The sequence below is a fragment of the Ornithorhynchus anatinus genome, chromosome X1 (assembly GCF_004115215.2).
Source record: "Ornithorhynchus anatinus isolate Pmale09 chromosome X1, mOrnAna1.pri.v4, whole genome shotgun sequence".
In the NCBI taxonomy this organism is placed as follows: domain Eukaryota; kingdom Metazoa; phylum Chordata; class Mammalia; order Monotremata; family Ornithorhynchidae; genus Ornithorhynchus; species Ornithorhynchus anatinus.
Window position 1 is genome coordinate 101136052 of NC_041749.1, and position 16653 is coordinate 101152704.

The window sequence follows — 16653 nt, forward strand, 5'->3', positions numbered from 1 at the left end:
CCTTTGGCTCTTCTTCCTTGTCCATTAGACAGTCAATTATATTTATTGAGCACTTACTGTGTGCAGAGCACTGTACTAAATGCTTGGGTGAGTACAGTATAACAATATAACAGTCACATTCCGTGTCCACACCGAGCTTGCAGTCTACAGCAGAACTGTGAGTGCAGTCCATTGATGGGCCCTACACCCTATTTTCATTTTCGAAGAGAGCACATCCACCTTCTCAGGGTGGCACCTGGAGAGTTTCCAGTACTCTACCAGTCTCGACTATGGGAGGGAGAGTCAAGCAGAGGCCTACTCATTTCATGCCTAGCTTGGGCAGTGGCTAGCGAGTGGAAGATGATCTGCTACAAGTCAAAACTCATCTGTGCTGGGCAGCAGTGGCATGGGAGAGAGTCGAGGGCAGAGACTCAAGTTTACTGCGTGGAAGGAGGCAGTGGTAAACTACTTCTGTATTTTCATCAAGATAACTCTATAGATACACAACCAGAAGGATTGCAGATGAAGGTGGAGCATTCTGGGAGAGATGTGTCCATGGTGTCGCTATAGGTCCGAGACGACTCAAGAGCATAAGGCAAGACAAGGAAGCACATCAGTTCCCATGGCCTCCTTACTGGTTTTTCTACCTGCAACCTCTCCCCTCTTCAGCCTATTTAACAATCGGCTGCATATGTCATCTCTATAAAACATCATCGAGAACGCATCAATCCACTGCTCAGGCATCCCCAATGGTTCCCCATTGTTTCTCAGTTATATTAAAATACTCCTGACAACAGGCATCAAGAATCTCCTCCCTCATCCCGGCCTTTATTATGCTATATTCCAGCCCGTGGTCCCCTGTCCTGCCCCTAATTCTCAGTTGTTCTTTTTCTACCTCCAATTCTATGTCCCATACTCTCCCCACCCCCTATATCCCTCCACCTTTGTCTCAGCTTCCTTTGCTAAACCTCATCTCTCACCTCCTGCAGGAGCTATTTCTAAATAAGTTCTACCTTTCCAGTCATTCTGACTTTTAGGTACCTCAGGATTCATGCATTGATCTGTTAATGTATGATTTATTCCTATCTTTTGTTCACTGTTAACTATGGAGTATTCATCTCTTTATGTTTATTTTCTGCTCATTGGGGAGCAGATAAGCTCCTCGGGGGCAAAGATAGGAAAATTTACTTATTTTGTAAGTGCCCACTACAATGGTCTATATAGTGTGCTCAATAAATTTGATTCTGAGACTTTTTTTCTATTCACATTCCTCCTGTTTAATCTCCTTCATTTGGCTCTGCTTCTTGTCTTCCCTTTCTTCCATTATTCTCTCTTTGTTCCTTCTTCTGTACCACTTTCCCTACTGATTTTTCACAGTTGTAGCATTTGAAAGTGTTGCATCCATTTAACGTTCTCAGTCCAGTTCCAAGAGCTTTTCAGAGAAAAAGCACTATATAATTCTCACCAATTAATAAATCATGTTCTTTATTCATCCATGCTTATATATTTCTGTTCTTGGACTAGTTTAAAAGACCCATATTAAGAATGCATGGGGTGTCGAACTGTAAATGAATAATCCTGTTGTTAAAAATACCATGTATTTTTTTTTCTTTTTTGCAGGTAACAACCTCTGTTAGTGGAGAAATTATTTCAAAATTTCCCAGAATGCATGACCACCCTTAATTATCTTAGATTAGTTGTTTTCAGGGCTTAGCTCTGTTTTCCATTTTTTCCTTTGGAATGATTTATCTAAATCATCTTCTCTAAAAGAATCACCAGTTCTTATTTGCTGCACAATAGTTAGATATATCCACTACTGCTTTCTAGTAGTCCAGAGTTCTGCCTTGCTTGGAGTTGTGTTCTTCTTTGGGAAAGGCAAGAGTGAGGTAGAAGATTGGCTTGAGAGGAACTAAGAGTGAGCTGGGGAGAAGCAGGTGAAAAGAGCAGATTTGTAAAATGGGTTAAATTGGCTAAGAGTCTTGAAGTTGAGGGTGATGAGTTTTTTGAGGAATGGAGAGTTGTGAAGACTTGTCAGAGTGCAGGATAGATTGGAGTGGGGGGAGACTGGAAACAAGGGAGACCAGCATAGAGGCCCCAGGCAATAGTCTAGCCATGTTGTGACTTGAGCTTGGACCAGGCTGGTAGCTTTTTGGGTGGAGAGGACTAGGTGGATTCAGGAGATCTGATGAAGGAAGAACCAGCAGGATTAGGCAATAGATTGAATGGGAAAATTGAAAGATAGAAGTCCAGGATTACATGGACATCGTGTGTTTGGGGGAACAGAGAGAATGGGGGTGTTGCTGATAGAGGGAATGGAAGAAGACGGAATGTGTTAGAGGAGGGAGGGGAGAAAATTGATGAATTCCCTTTTGGGCATGTGGTGCTGGTGGGACATCTGGGTGAAGCTGTCCTGGAAGAAAGAAGAGATGTGAAATTTTAGCTTTGATGAAAGTTTAGTGCTAGAGGAGTCGATTTGAGTGATTCCAGATGAGGGAAAAAAATGTTCCATTTCTCTTATTTCCTCTCAATTTCTCATTTAATGACTGATATCCATTGTACTTATAAGGTATATAATAAATACCAGAGAACCCAAGTACATGAACAGAACATTGAATAAGATTTACCATTCAGAATGCACTGTGGTATAGTAGAAAGAGCATGGGCTTGGGAGTCAGAGGACCTCCGTTCTAATCCTGGCTCTGCCACTTACTGGCTGTGTGACCTTGGATAAGTCATTTAACTTCCCTGTGCCTCACTTTCCTCATCCTCCCTCCAACCTAGAATGTGAGCCCTATGTGGGACAAGGACTGTCTGACCTGATTATCATTTATGCACCCCAGCAGTTAGCATAGTGCTTGGCTCATAGTAAGTGTTTAAGGCACATCTCCTCCATGAGGCCTTCCCAGACTAAGCCCCTCCTTTCCTCTTCTCCCATTTCCTTCTGTGTCACCCTGACTTGCTCCCTTGGTTCTTCCCCATTACCAGCCCCATAGCACTTATGTACATATTAGTAATTTGTATAGCTCTGTCTCTGTCCCCTGCCCACAGACTGTAAGCTCACTGTCAGGAGGGAATGTGTCTCTTTAATGTTACATTTTACTCTCCTAAGCACTTAATAGAGTGGTCTGCACACAGTGAGCATTCAATGAATTTGAATGAATTGAGTGAACTACCATTTAAAAATTGCACAAAGACATTTTCAGAGGTTGTTGGTATTATGAGTATTTGAGCAATCACCATATGTGCTTACCCATCTGGAGGAAGAATTGCCTTAACCATCTATATGACCATTGTGGAAGTCCAATGCCTACCCTGGCCACAGCTGACTGGACATTACTTTAAGGAGACAAATTGGGGCAGCTCAGGGCTAATGCTGTCTCTTCACCAATCTTCTGCCTCCAGAATTTTCTCCAAGCCAGATCTTGCATTCTTATTGTAAGGCAGATCTGTCTTAAGGCTGGCAATAAAGATGGGCAGAGGCAGAAACCCCAACCTAGGCTGCAGTACTCAAGGTACTGCTCCAGGGCCTGGGGAAGTTGTTAATACTAAAAATAATTGTATTTGTTAAGCACTGTACTGATCACTGGGGTAGATACAATATAAGTGTATGAGACCCAGTCCATCCATGGGGCTCATAGTCTAGAGGTGGGGGATTGGGATGGGAGGAGAACAGATATTTAATCCCCATTTTACCAAAAATGAAACTGACACACAAAGAAGTTGTGACTTAATAATGATAATGTTGATATTTAAGCGCTTACTATGTGCAGAGCACTGTTCTAAGCACTGGGCTAGTTATAGGGTAATCAGGTTGTCCTTCGTGAGGCTCACAGTCTTAATCTCCATTTTACAGATGAGGTAACTGAGGCACAGAGAAGCTAAGTGACTTGCCCACAATCACACAGCAGACAAGTGGCAGAGCAGGGATTCAAACCCATGACCTCTGACTCCTAAGCCTGTACTCTTTCCACTGAGCCACACTGCTTCTCTTGCCCAAGATCACACAGTAGGCAAGTGGCAGAACTGGGATTAGAACCCAGCTCCTCTCAGGCCTCTGCTTTTTTTCCACTAGGCCATGACCCGTGGAAATTTCTCTCCTGTACCCACTGCACCTTTTCTTCAGTCTGGCCTCAATCCAGCTCCTTGCCTATGGTCACTGTACAGTCTCAAAAAGCCAGTCGGGGAATGACTATGATCTCAAAAGTTTGCCAGTCCTGGTCCTCCATTTTGGGCTGATATGCTCCAACAGATCCTGAAAAGGGGAAATTCATTCACTGGTATTTATTGAGCACTTATTGTGTGCAGAGCACTATACTATATAAGACACCAGTTTTCCTTCTAGTAGTTGCACAGGCAGGGAAAACAGTCCAGACAGGTGAGATTCTAGATGGAATAGAGTATCTATAATAATAATGTTGATATTTGTTAAGCGCTTACTATGTGCCGAGCACTGTTCTAAGCGCTGGGGTAGACACAGGAGAATCAGGTTGTCCCACGTGGGGCTCACAGTCTTAATCCCCATTTTACAGATGAGGGAACTGAGGCACAGAGAAGTTAAGTGACTTGCCCACAGTCACACAGCTGACAGGTGGCAGAGCCAGGATTCGAACTCATGACCTCTGACTCCAAAGCCCGGGCTCTTTCCATTGAGCCACGCTGCTTCTCTAACTATGGAAACAGGTGTGTAGTGGGGGCCACTACATGTCATGTAGGAGTGTGTAGAGCACCCTCTAGTGCATCAAAGGAGAGAAGGTGACATGGAAACAAGCTAGTTTCCCAAAAAGCAAGTAAGAAATAGACTGGCATTCAAGCTAGTGATACCAATTTAAAAATTATACACATTGATCAATAAAGTGTGAAGAAACTGATGAAACAGACTGCCTTTTTCTGGGACAGTAATTTTTGCTCCATGAATTATTTATAAACAGACTGAAGTAGAAACAAAAGAAATATGAAAGCATAAGTCTTACCTTATCACTCATCTTGCAAGCAGCAGCAATGAAGCTATATTCATTTCCCACATGCTGGTACATCAAAGAACAATGTAATATTGTGGCATGTAAAAAGTGTATTATAAAATATACAAAAATAAAGTCCCCCGTGAGTTGAAAGTATCTGCTGAGTTTTTCCTAATTGTGAGTTGCAATTATTTTTTTAATGCTTCTTTTTGTAATAATCCTCCCCTGGTATTAAAGTTAGAAGAAACAAACCCAGAAAGATGGCATGCAATTAGAAACTCTAAGCCTAAAATCTATTCATATTGTTCATAATAGCACAAAAGAATAATGAAAACTTATTTCCTGCCTTGACTCCTTGTGGGCAGGAAACGTGTCTACCAGGTCAGTTGTACTCTCCCAAATGCTTAGTACAGTGCTCTGCACACAGTAAGTGCTCAGTAAATACCACTGATTGATTACTGTCAGCCTCCTCTCTGGCCTCCCTGCTTTTTGCCTTTTCCCCACTCTAGTCCATATTTCACTATGCTGTTTTTTCTAAAAAAAGAAAAAAAAGTGCAGCACACATCTCCTCACTCTTCAAGAACCTCCTGTGGTTGCCCACATCAAACAGAAGCTCTTCTACCTTTGCCTTTAAAGTATTCAAACAGCTCACCCTTACTTCACTAATTACTTCCCACAACACAGTCTGCACACTTTACTTCTCTACCACCAACCTACTCATTGTACTTTGATCTCATTTTGCTTGCTGATGACCTCATCCTCCCTCTAGCCTGGAATTCCCTCCCCCTTTGTATGTGACAGACCACCACTCTCCCCTACCTTCAAAGCCTTATTAAAATTACATCTCCTCCAAGAGGCCTTTCCCGAATAAGCCCTACTTCCTCTCCCTTCTGCATTGCCTATGAACTTGGATCTGTACCCTTTAAGGACTTAATATTCACACCACAGCACTTATGTACATATATATATATATATATATATATATGATTTATATTAATGTCTGTCTCCACTTCTAGACTGTAAACTTCTTTTGGCAGGGAACAGCATGGCCTTGCGGGATGGAGCCCAGGCTTGGGTGTCCTCGTCTGCTGTGTGATTTTGGTCAAGTCTCTTAACTCTCTCGGCTTCAGTTACCTCATATGTAAAATGGGTATTAAGACACTGAGCTCCATGTGGGACAGGGTCTATGTCTAACCTGATTACCTTGTATCTACCCTCATGCTTGAAACAGTGTTTGACACATAGTAAGCACTTAACAAATATCATCATTATTATTGTACTCTCCCAAGCACTTAATACATGAAGTATTCAATATATATCATTGATTCATGAATACACAAAAGTTCTAATGAGGTTTCTTCACAGGAATTGCCCTTTATGATATTTTATGGTTTCAGGAAAGTATCTAAAATTAACTTTTGCTAGGCCAATTTTGTTCCTGAGCTGAGCAAATTCATGGTGGAATTCTGTGTCTTCCTTGTAGTCACAGAAGACATTGTTTAATCTAAGGCACCCGTTGCCTTTTCTGGATCTTTCAGAGTTTCCACTAGTGCTTTATTGATTGGAAAACTTTTGTTTTCCGCTGAGCTACAATGAGAAAGCAGCAAGTCAACCCTGTTTCATGTTTGGGATAGAGAAACTTCTTCTCATTAAATATCATGAGGGAGAGATTTATTAACAGTAGACCACAGGGCAGTTGCCAAAAGGAAAACTGTCCATATTGTATATGACCATCTGCTTGGACCCAGTTCCACCTGTTGGATCTTTACATTCTGAGTTCATGAAACTCTGAGTCACAGTGGGGATATTGGAACATAGGTGTCAAGTCAGAGAATGTGATTTCCTTTAAATGAGGCATCTTTTAGGGTAGCCCTCCTCCATCAAGCACAAATTAAGCGGTTCATTCTCTTTTGGAATCAGCACTTTTTCATCTGCCCTTATGGCCTCTGGAGCTTGGTGTCTCATCACTGGAGGAAAATATCATTTAGTGAGAATGTGTTTTGTCAGAGCAGGCTTGAATTGCTGGGATAAGCATTAGTTTAGCAAAGTGAGTGCAGGCCCTGAGAGCAGGTCCTTGTAAATTATTCAAGCACAATTGGTAAATCTGATTTCTAACATTTTCAGGGCAAAACTGCTGAATGCATTAAACGTTTGTAGATTTATTTTCCTTACAACTATCGCCTCCTTTTAACTTCATGAAAGTTTCAGTGGCTCAGTTGCCAAACAAATGGAATTTGTGCTAGTCATGTTGACAGTTGGAAAGTGGTAGAAAGTTGTACTAGGATGGATGACTTCATTCAGTTGCAACCCCAAATGAAGTGTTAAGAAAGCCAAATAAAATCTAGCTAAGTTTATTTCCCTCCTAGCATGTGTGTTCCAGGAGTAGTTTAGGGGCTTTGGATACAGATTAAATTTTTCATTATGAAAGTTGCTAAGAAGGTGCTTGTTTGAAGATTACACTGAAAGTGCAGAGAAGTTAAACACTCCAAATGTAACTACATTTTATTGCTTATGATGATTTATCAGTTGCAATGACTAAAATGTGTAAGTTCTTCCCTCTGGCTCTAGCTGTAAAACTTTGCCATGTTTTAATTTTTGCTAAAGTTTGGCTTTAAGCAACTTAACTGCTGGCATGGTGAGTTTGGGGAACTTTAACTTCAGAAGAAAGCTAAATCAAGAAGATAAATGCAAAATAAAATATCAAATTTGCAAACATAGACCTGTTCCTTCATACATTCTCTAATATATGCCTTCCTTCATCCCTGTAAGACACACATGCATCCTCACCATCAATTATGTTAGAGAATCAGAGGTGATACCACAGATCTACAGAAGATTAAGGCAGCAAACCTACCCCTTAGTTCAGTTGTTTCCCCCAGAATATCTAGGGAGGGGAGAATGATTGGATGAAAAAGAAGATTCACATGTTGCCAAAACTGAACTTCAAATGTATGTGTAGTTAGTGTGTTCAATCGTATTTATTGAGAGCTTACTGTGTGCAGAGCACTGTATTAACTGCTTGGAAAGCACAATTTGGCAACAGACAGAGACAATCCCTACCCAACAATGGGCTCAAGACAACACCATTGGAAGGTGAAACTCACCTATGGTTATATGTGTGATTGATTGCTAGATCAAATGCAGGACCCCTAGTCCTGACGTAAGTGTTCATATACAAAGGCTATCCCTTGCTGTACCATCATACCTGGTTTGGCGATGCTGAGCTGCAAACAACATACAGAGTGAGAACGTGCACGTGCATTTTAGCCTCCCTTCATTTTCTAAGATGGCACTCCTGATGGTGGTACCCTATCACTAGAGATATACAAATGTGTCTGAAAAGATCAGTGGTGATGGACACACCCTTCTACGTTGTATGGTAATAGCTTATCCTGTACAGGGTTTGTCTCCATTCTCGAGCCTACCTCTTGTCATTGTGATTTTTGTGAAAACTTTGCTCAAAGAGAACGGGACTCTATCATGCAATCACTAGTATTTATTAAGTGCTTACTCTGGGCTGAGCCCTGAGCTCTTGGGAGAGTACAGTAGAATTTTTTTCTTTTAATTGACACGTTCCTGCTGAGAAGGACCTCATAATTGATCAGGGAAGACAGACACTAAAATTAAAGGTAGGGAGAAGCAACAGACAATAAAGATATAGTGCTATATGGAGTTGGATGGGTGAGTCCCCCCCAAAATTTAGGTGATGTAGCAGTGATATGGAAATCAATTGTATCTGAGTGCTTACGGTCAGTACAATATAACGGAGTTGGTAGACACATTGCCCACAACAAGCTTACAGTCCAGAGGGTGAGACAGATGGTAATACAGATAAATTACAGATATATGCATGAGTGTTGGGCTGAGGGAAGGATGAGTAAAAGGGCAAATCCAAGTGTAAATGTGATGAAGAATGCCACTATTATTCCCCAGTGCTTTTCCATAGGTGTAACTGTTTGTTTTTTTTCCTTCTTGAGGTTCTTGAGGAGTAGGGAAACATGGACTGAACGTTTTGGTAGAAAAACGATCCAGGCAGCAGAGTGAAATATGGACTGGACTGGGGAGAAACAGGAGGCAGGGAGGTCTGCAAGGAGGCCGACAGTAATCAAGGCGGGATAGGTTAGGAGATGGGAGATGAATCAAGGAAGGCCTCTTGGAAGCGATCTCTAATAGCTCTACCCTCTTCTCCCTCTCTTCCGGGACACTTACACGCTTGAGTCCTCACTCCCTAAGCTCTCTGATACCCCCACTGCACTTACATACGTATCCTTACACTCTGCTGCTTTCCTATGAGGCATTTATTTCAATCCATCTCCCTCCCAAGATTGCAAGCTCCTTGAGGGTAGGGATTGTATATGTTTTCTATATTGTAATATCAAGCTCTTTGTATGCAGGGAATGTCTGCTATATTGTTGTATTGTACTTTCCCAAGCGCTTAGTCCAGTGCTCTGCACACAGTAGGCATTCAACAAATGCGATTTGATTAGTACAGCACTTTGCATGTAGTAAGAACTCAAATACAGTTGATTGAGATGGGATTTCAGAAGGGCTTTGAAGATGAGGAGAGCAGTAGTTTAACAGGTGGGAGAAATGTCCAGGAAGAAAGCAGGGTGTGAACATGTGGGCAGGGAATGTCTGTTTATTGTCAGTGAGAATAATTATTATGGTAGTGTTATATCGTACTCTCCCAAGCACTTAATTCAGAGCTCTGCACAGAGCGCTCAATAAATACGACTGACTGAGTAGCTTGGCTTAAGAGAAGTGAAATATGTGGGCTGTGGTATAGTGTGAGAGAAGTGAGGGTAGCTTGGAGTGAGAAAGCTTGATTGAGTGCCTTGAAGCCAATTCTTAAGAGTTTCTAAAGGATGTTGACATGGCTGGGCCACCATTAAAGGTTCTTGTGTAGTGGGGAAACCCTTAGTAAAATGATCCAGAAAGAGTGACCTGTGCAATTGAGGAGAGAGACTGAAAGCCCCTCAAGGCTCAGTCCTGGGTCCCCTTCTATTATCCATCTACACCCACTCCCTTGGTCTCTAGGATGACGATTCCCAAATCTCCATCTCCATCCCTGATCACTCTCCTTTTATGCAGTCTCATATTTCCTCCTGCCTTCAGGGCATCTCTATTTGGATGGACTTCCACGGTGTCAAATAGAAAGCTAAGGGGAGACCGCTATGGGTAAGCAAAGCCCCTCTGTATACGTGAGTCCTGGCTGTTGATCTTGTTATACTATTTGTTCTGTCTGACTCGTGTGTGATGTGATATAGTCAAGAATCCTATGGTATCTATTTCTTGTTTGAGAAGCAATTTAAATTAATCCCCATTGCGGCCTTGAAAACAAGCATAGGCTCTTGTGTCTAAGTCTTGAAAGAAATCAGGGTGTGCCTATGTAGATTTAATATACTTTGCCTTTGAAAAAATTGTAGATCAAAATTTGATTTGTTTTCATATGACTGAGTCAATGGGAGACTTTTTAGTATTTGGAGCAGGCAGTGCTGTAACTTCAAGATCAGATGGGGAGCAATAAAGAAAGGCAGGATTGGTTTAGATAGGGGAGGCTTGGCATAGGGAAATACGGTTGGGTCCTTTTGCAAAACAAGGTGTAAATACTATCAAAATTTGATTTGCTTCATTTGGAGAAGGGGAAGGAAGAAAATGGAATGAAGAAAGAAAGTGTTTTATGTAGGAAATGTGATCTCATTTCCTAACTATATATGTGTCCTGAGAGGACCGAAGTAGAAGTTATGGGGAATAAATATAGCAGGAACAACAACTCAGCTAGAGCTCTGCACACATTAAGTGCTCAGTAAATACCACTGATGGTCTATAAGCTCCTCTTCTAGTCTGTAAGCTTCTGGTGGGCAGAGAATTTGTCTACCAATTCCAGTGTACTCTCCCAAGCTCTTACTGTGTTGAGTGCACTGTACTACGAGCTCAGTAAATGCCATTAATGGAGCAAGATAGAGAGAACTGCCACCAGTTTTCTTTTTTTTTTCTCTATCTCTCACTGCTTGTGCTATTGCTGCTTGGCTCTATGGGCTTTGAAGAATGCTCCTCTATTGCTAGAAGTGTTGGTTGTGATGGGGTGGGGGTGAGAAGGGTCGAGTCCCTCAAGTGAAACCTTGAAATAAGAGGAGTCCAGTCGTGTGAGGTTGCCTTGTGTTTGTTTTTTCAATGGAAACTGTTATACGATGTACCTTCAAATATTAGGGAATAAGGATATATATAGAAATTGAGTTTTTTCTTAGAGAATTAAAGGGAGGAATCCTATTTCTGTGGTGAGGTTAGTGAGAGATGGTCTTAGAAATGTCTCTGAATTGTTTTGGTAGATTGCAAAACATTCATTCAATCATATTTATTGAAGAATTAATGTGTGCAGAGCACTGTACTAAGTGCTTGGGAAGTACAATTCAGCAACAGAGACAATCCCTACCCACAATGGGCTCACAGTCTAGAAGGGGGGAGACAGAAATCAAAACAAGTAAACAGGCATCAGGAGCATCATTATAAATAAATAGAATTATATATATATATATACATCATTAATAAAAATGAATGGAATTATAATTATAAATATGTACATATATACACAAGTGCTGTGGGGAGGGGAGTAGATCAAAGGGAGAGAGTCGAGGCAATGGAGAGGGGAGGGAGAGCAGAGAAAAATGAGGGCTTAGTCTGGGAAGGCCTCCCAGAGGAGGTGAGCTTTCAGCAGGCCTTAAACATGTAACTTGTAAGTTGGAGCTACTTTCAATCAATCAGTCAATGGTATTTATAGAGTCCTTAGTGGAGTAAGGTAGTGTTAGTACACACGATCTGACATACATTTGAAGGAGAGGTCTCTGTTAATCTCTACACTTTAAGCTTGTTATGGGCAGGGAACGTGTCTGCTAATTCTGCTGTATTGGACTCTCCCAAGCACTTAGAACAGTGCTCTGCACACAGTAAGTGCTCAGTAAATACCATCGATTGAAACCATGGTGTAAATATTGGAATATTGCAAGTACTGTTTATCATAATTTAAAGCATCTTGAATTGAAGGGGGAGACCATAACACAAGATTACCAACAGTGAGATGGTCCTCAATACAGTCAGTTCACACACACTGAGGCAGTGTTTATAGTCATGCTACATCATTGAGTAGGGTGTAAGAATAGATGGGCCGCCCATTACCTAGACAGTTGAAGGCACATGCAACCATGGAAAGCAAAGCAAATGCTATGAAGAAATATTGAAGTCTAATATGGTTTAGTAGTTACCTGTTGTGAAAGAACAGGAGCAGCAACAATCAGACTAGCCTGGCTTGCTCTTGGACAATCAGTGGTATGTATTCAACACTTACTGAGTGCAGAGTACTGTACTAAGTGCCTTGGAAAGTACAATACAAGTTGGTCGACACAATCCCTGCCCACAAGGAGCTTACAATCTACAGAAGGAAAGAGACATTAAAATGAATTACAGACAGGGAAATAGTAGAGTACAAGAATATGTGCATAAGTACTGTGGGGGCTGGGTTGAGGATCAAACTGCTTAAGGGGTACACAGCCAAATGCATGGTCAATGCAGGGGGGAGGGAGGATAGGTCAAATGAGGACTGAAGCAAGGAAGGCCATTTGGAGATATGATGTTTAAGAGTGTTTTGTAAGTGTGAGTGTGGTGGACTATCATATGAAGGATTGCTTAATCCTTGAGCAGAAACTGTGGAAGCAGAGACAGCTTGTAGGCAGGGAATATGTCTGTTTATTGTGCAACTTTCTCAAGTGCTTAGTATTCATTCATTCAGTTGCATTTGCTTAATGTGTGCAAAGCACTATTAATCACTTGGGAGAGTACAATACAACAAGACACATTCCCTGCCTACAACATGCTCTGCACACAGTAAGCACTAAATATGATTGAATGAGATTCTGACAGATGAAGAGTGGAATTTGTGCCAAATAGCAAGAATTTCAAAGGCCATTTTTATATGCACACTGTGGAATGGATTATGAGTTACTTGTAGTTCTTAGTGGTTTGGTGCCATTCTGACAAAAATTACTGCTTCTTAGAGCTATTACCACTTGATTCTCCATTTTTGTCCTCACTTCTGTGTGGAAATTACCAACTAAAAACATTTCCTGTTTGGAGGTAAAAATATACTACTGAGGGAAATATATATATATATTTCCCTCAGTAGTATATTTTTACCTCCAAACAGGAAATGTTTTTATACATGTGTGTATGTAATATATATATATATATATATATATATATATGAGTGTGTGTAAATATATATATATATATATATATATATATATGAGTATACCAAAGCCATTAGACCATGGAGTTTTTAATTCTTTTTTTTCTTTTTGATTGGAACCTATTGTCTTATTAAAACAACCAGAACCAGCTCAATCCTTTAATAAAAATGAATAAATAAATGAATAGCTTTTTTCCCAAGTTGGTTTGTCCTTTCCATTTGGTAAGCCACTTTACAAAATTAGGCTTTTCCTCTCTATTTTAAACAAAATATTTGGGGATTTGATTATTACAGCCCAGTTAGTTCTAAAAAGAGTAACACTTCCACTGGGCACTGCTAAAATGCACAGAGACATTTTTAATTGCCTATGAATATTCAAAACTTCATTATTCTTACAGTTTATAATGATCAAATTCCCTGGACAAAAACATGCAGAATGCCATAAAAAAAAAGAAAATCTATTAAAGAGTGCTAGCATCCATGTTCAATTTCAGTTTAGTAGTTGACCATTTAGTCTGTATCATTACACTGCTTTTTGGGAAGATGTTTGGCACAGTGAGCTTCAGTGGATTATTTACCTTTGTGTCCATTTAGTACATTAAAGCACAACATATGAATATACTTTTAGGGTCATGACTAACAAGCTAAATCTCGTGAAGTAGAAGAGAGGCCAGCATGCAAAGAGGTACTGGGATTCCAGTGCTTAGAACAGTGCTTGACACATAGTAAACGCTTAACAAATACCATCATTATTAATAGTTTCAAGGTTTATTCCCTTCACATTCTTGTTAGTGACATGAAAATGATATTGTATCATATAGAAAACACTCAATATTACTGCAGGAGGAGATCCTTTTTTTTTTAACCCCCTGTAATCTGATTGCTCCTAATTTTCATTCCTATCTTCAGGAATGTTTCACTGAAGCTGCTTCAGATGGATTGGTGTCTTCCTATTTCCAGAGGTCTTCGTTCAATCAGTTGGTATTTGAGCCTTACTATGTGCAGAGCACTGTTCTAGGTGCTTGGGAGAGTACGATACAAGCTAGTATCTACCCTAGCATTTAGTACAGTGCCTGGCAATAGTAAGCTAACTACCATAAAAAAAAAAATTAGCAAGGAGGAAGAGTCCATTACCTCCCTCTTTTACCTTTCCATATGCTTACTCATTTATGTTCTTAGCAGATTTTCTCTCATAAGTCTTTTGGGTGAGCTGAAATGTCATGTCTTCTGTTCTTCAGGGATATAGATAATATGGAGTGGGATACATAGAACTGTCATCTGAACCAAATGGTTCTCTGTATTAAGGAAGGTGCAGTTCAAAAAAAAAAATTACACACACACCTTAGCCTATTTTGGGCCAGTGACCTAACTGAAATAGCCCAATTTTGCTTGGTTTTCAAAAATTTTGATACCCTGAACTGACTAAACTACAACTCGGTGTGGGAAGTTCTGTTATTGTACTCTCCCAAGCACTTAGTACAATACTCTGCACACAGTAAGTGCTCAATAAATACTATAGATTAATACCAATTTATGAAAACAGAAGGGAAAGCCTCATGTCAGGAACCCTATATTCAGTAATTATGGGGTTTCTATAATAACTTAATATTGCTTTAAAATAGCATGGGACATCTTTCTGTTTCTAAGGACTTAAACCCCTTAAGAGTTTGGAATTCAGGTACCATTTTATGCTAATCTCTCTAGAGAGTCTAAATCTCAATTGAGATAATTAAATCTATGCTGGGAGAAGTCTCATAGTTTAAAAATATTCGTGATACCAGACTCCTCAAAGAAACCTGATTTGTTTTGCTAATCATAAAATAACCTGTCTCCAGGGGTTATTTTGATGGTTTTTAGAGAACCTTCATCAAAAAGAATAAAAATCACTTCATTAAAGTTATTCATGGTTAAAACAGATATCAGTTGATACACAGTGTTCCTTCACAGTGGTGAGGTGGTAAGAAGAAACATTTTAAGTGTAGAAATTTCAGGATTTTTTTTTTCTATAATGCTCTAGAGTTATTCAATCATGTGAGGCGCTGCAATTCTCTTTCCTAAAATAGTCATATTATAAAGCTGAGCAGAAAAGGGAGAAACTTCAAATAGAAGGGAAACTTGAGCCCAGAGGAGGGTGCCAAAAATTGTCAGCAATCTAATTCTGACCATGAGACTTTAATTATAATAATTGTGGTATTTAAGGGCTTAGTATTTAAGTATACTAAGTGCTGGGATAGTTACAGTATAAGAGGATTGGACTCAGCTGCCATACCACATAAGGCTCACAGTCTGAGGGAGGGAGAACTGGTATTTTATCCCCATTTCACAAATGAGGTAACTGAGACACAGTGAAGTGACTTGTCCAGGGTCACACAGCAGGCAGTGGTAGAGGAGGAATTAAAACCCAGCTCCTCTAACTTCCAGGCATGTGCTTTTCCCACTAGGCCACTTTCTCCTGGAATGATTAACAATTCCATCTAGTGTAGAAATGCAAAACTGATAAGGCCTTCTAAAAGCATTTATTTCCCTGAGGAATAAGTGCAAAGTAAATGAAATGACCAACCTTAAAGACATTTTATAGAATAAACTAGATTACTGAAAGTAGAATCCTGGAGAGGCAAGGATACAACAGATTTTTTTTAGTGTGAGAGTTTGTATGTACCTTAGGAATGAAACTTAAAAACTAATTGGCTCCAAGTGTAAGAATCAATTTCATTTTAACCATTGAAATGTTCCTCTCCTTTTGACACTGTGCTTTCATCCACATTCTTACAGTATGGACACCCTCTGCCTCTCTACTTTCAGTAAAAATCATGTTCTTAATTTGCAGTATTTTGACCTTAGAGCTTGATATATTGGATATTTTTTTCTATTTGTGGTTTAAAATCACACTTGTTTGGGGGTAAGTAACTCAGACTCAGGGGGATGGGAGAGGACAAAGTGTCCTTCGGTGTACAGAGAACCCTTCTGAAGAAATGATTAGATGTTCTGTCAACCATACCCAGGAAGCCTGTGTATGGGTGATTTTTAGTAGAATAATACCTTAAAAAAACCCCTAGTTTTTGGCCCAGAAAATTCACTAGAATCCCAGCTCCATAGCAAGAGAGCATGACTTAAATTACCTATGGCTGACACTCACAAAACCTAAATAAAAAGGTAATTGAAGCTCTCCTGTGATAATCATTCAATAGCTAATCTTAAATCCATAGGATTCTGTAAAGTGAAATCTTTCAAGTGGCTATCCTCCTTTCTTTACAGTTTCCTTGAACACTGATAAAAAAAAAAAAAACCCAAAGATAATCCAGTACAGAAAAAACTAGCCATGTTGCAACTGTGATATAATTTTGGGTGTTTAAAATAGGCTAAAATGTCTATAATCATACATTAATTGGGTCAGAAAAAATGTGCTTAGATTAAATTGTAATTGGAATTGTATATGCCAAGCACTTAGTAAAGTGCTCTGCACATAGTAAGCACTCA

The 16653-nt window shown here is 40.0% G+C and overlaps 1 non-coding gene across 1 annotated transcript; it reads left to right on the forward strand.

The window, feature by feature from the left end:
* The first annotated feature begins 217 nt into the window (after positions 1-217).
* On the forward strand, positions 218-355 carry LOC114807019. Its single transcript, XR_003755072.1, has one exon. It is a non-coding gene; the product is annotated as a small nucleolar RNA SNORA7 (small nucleolar RNA).
* The last annotated feature ends 16298 nt before the right edge of the window (positions 356-16653 follow it).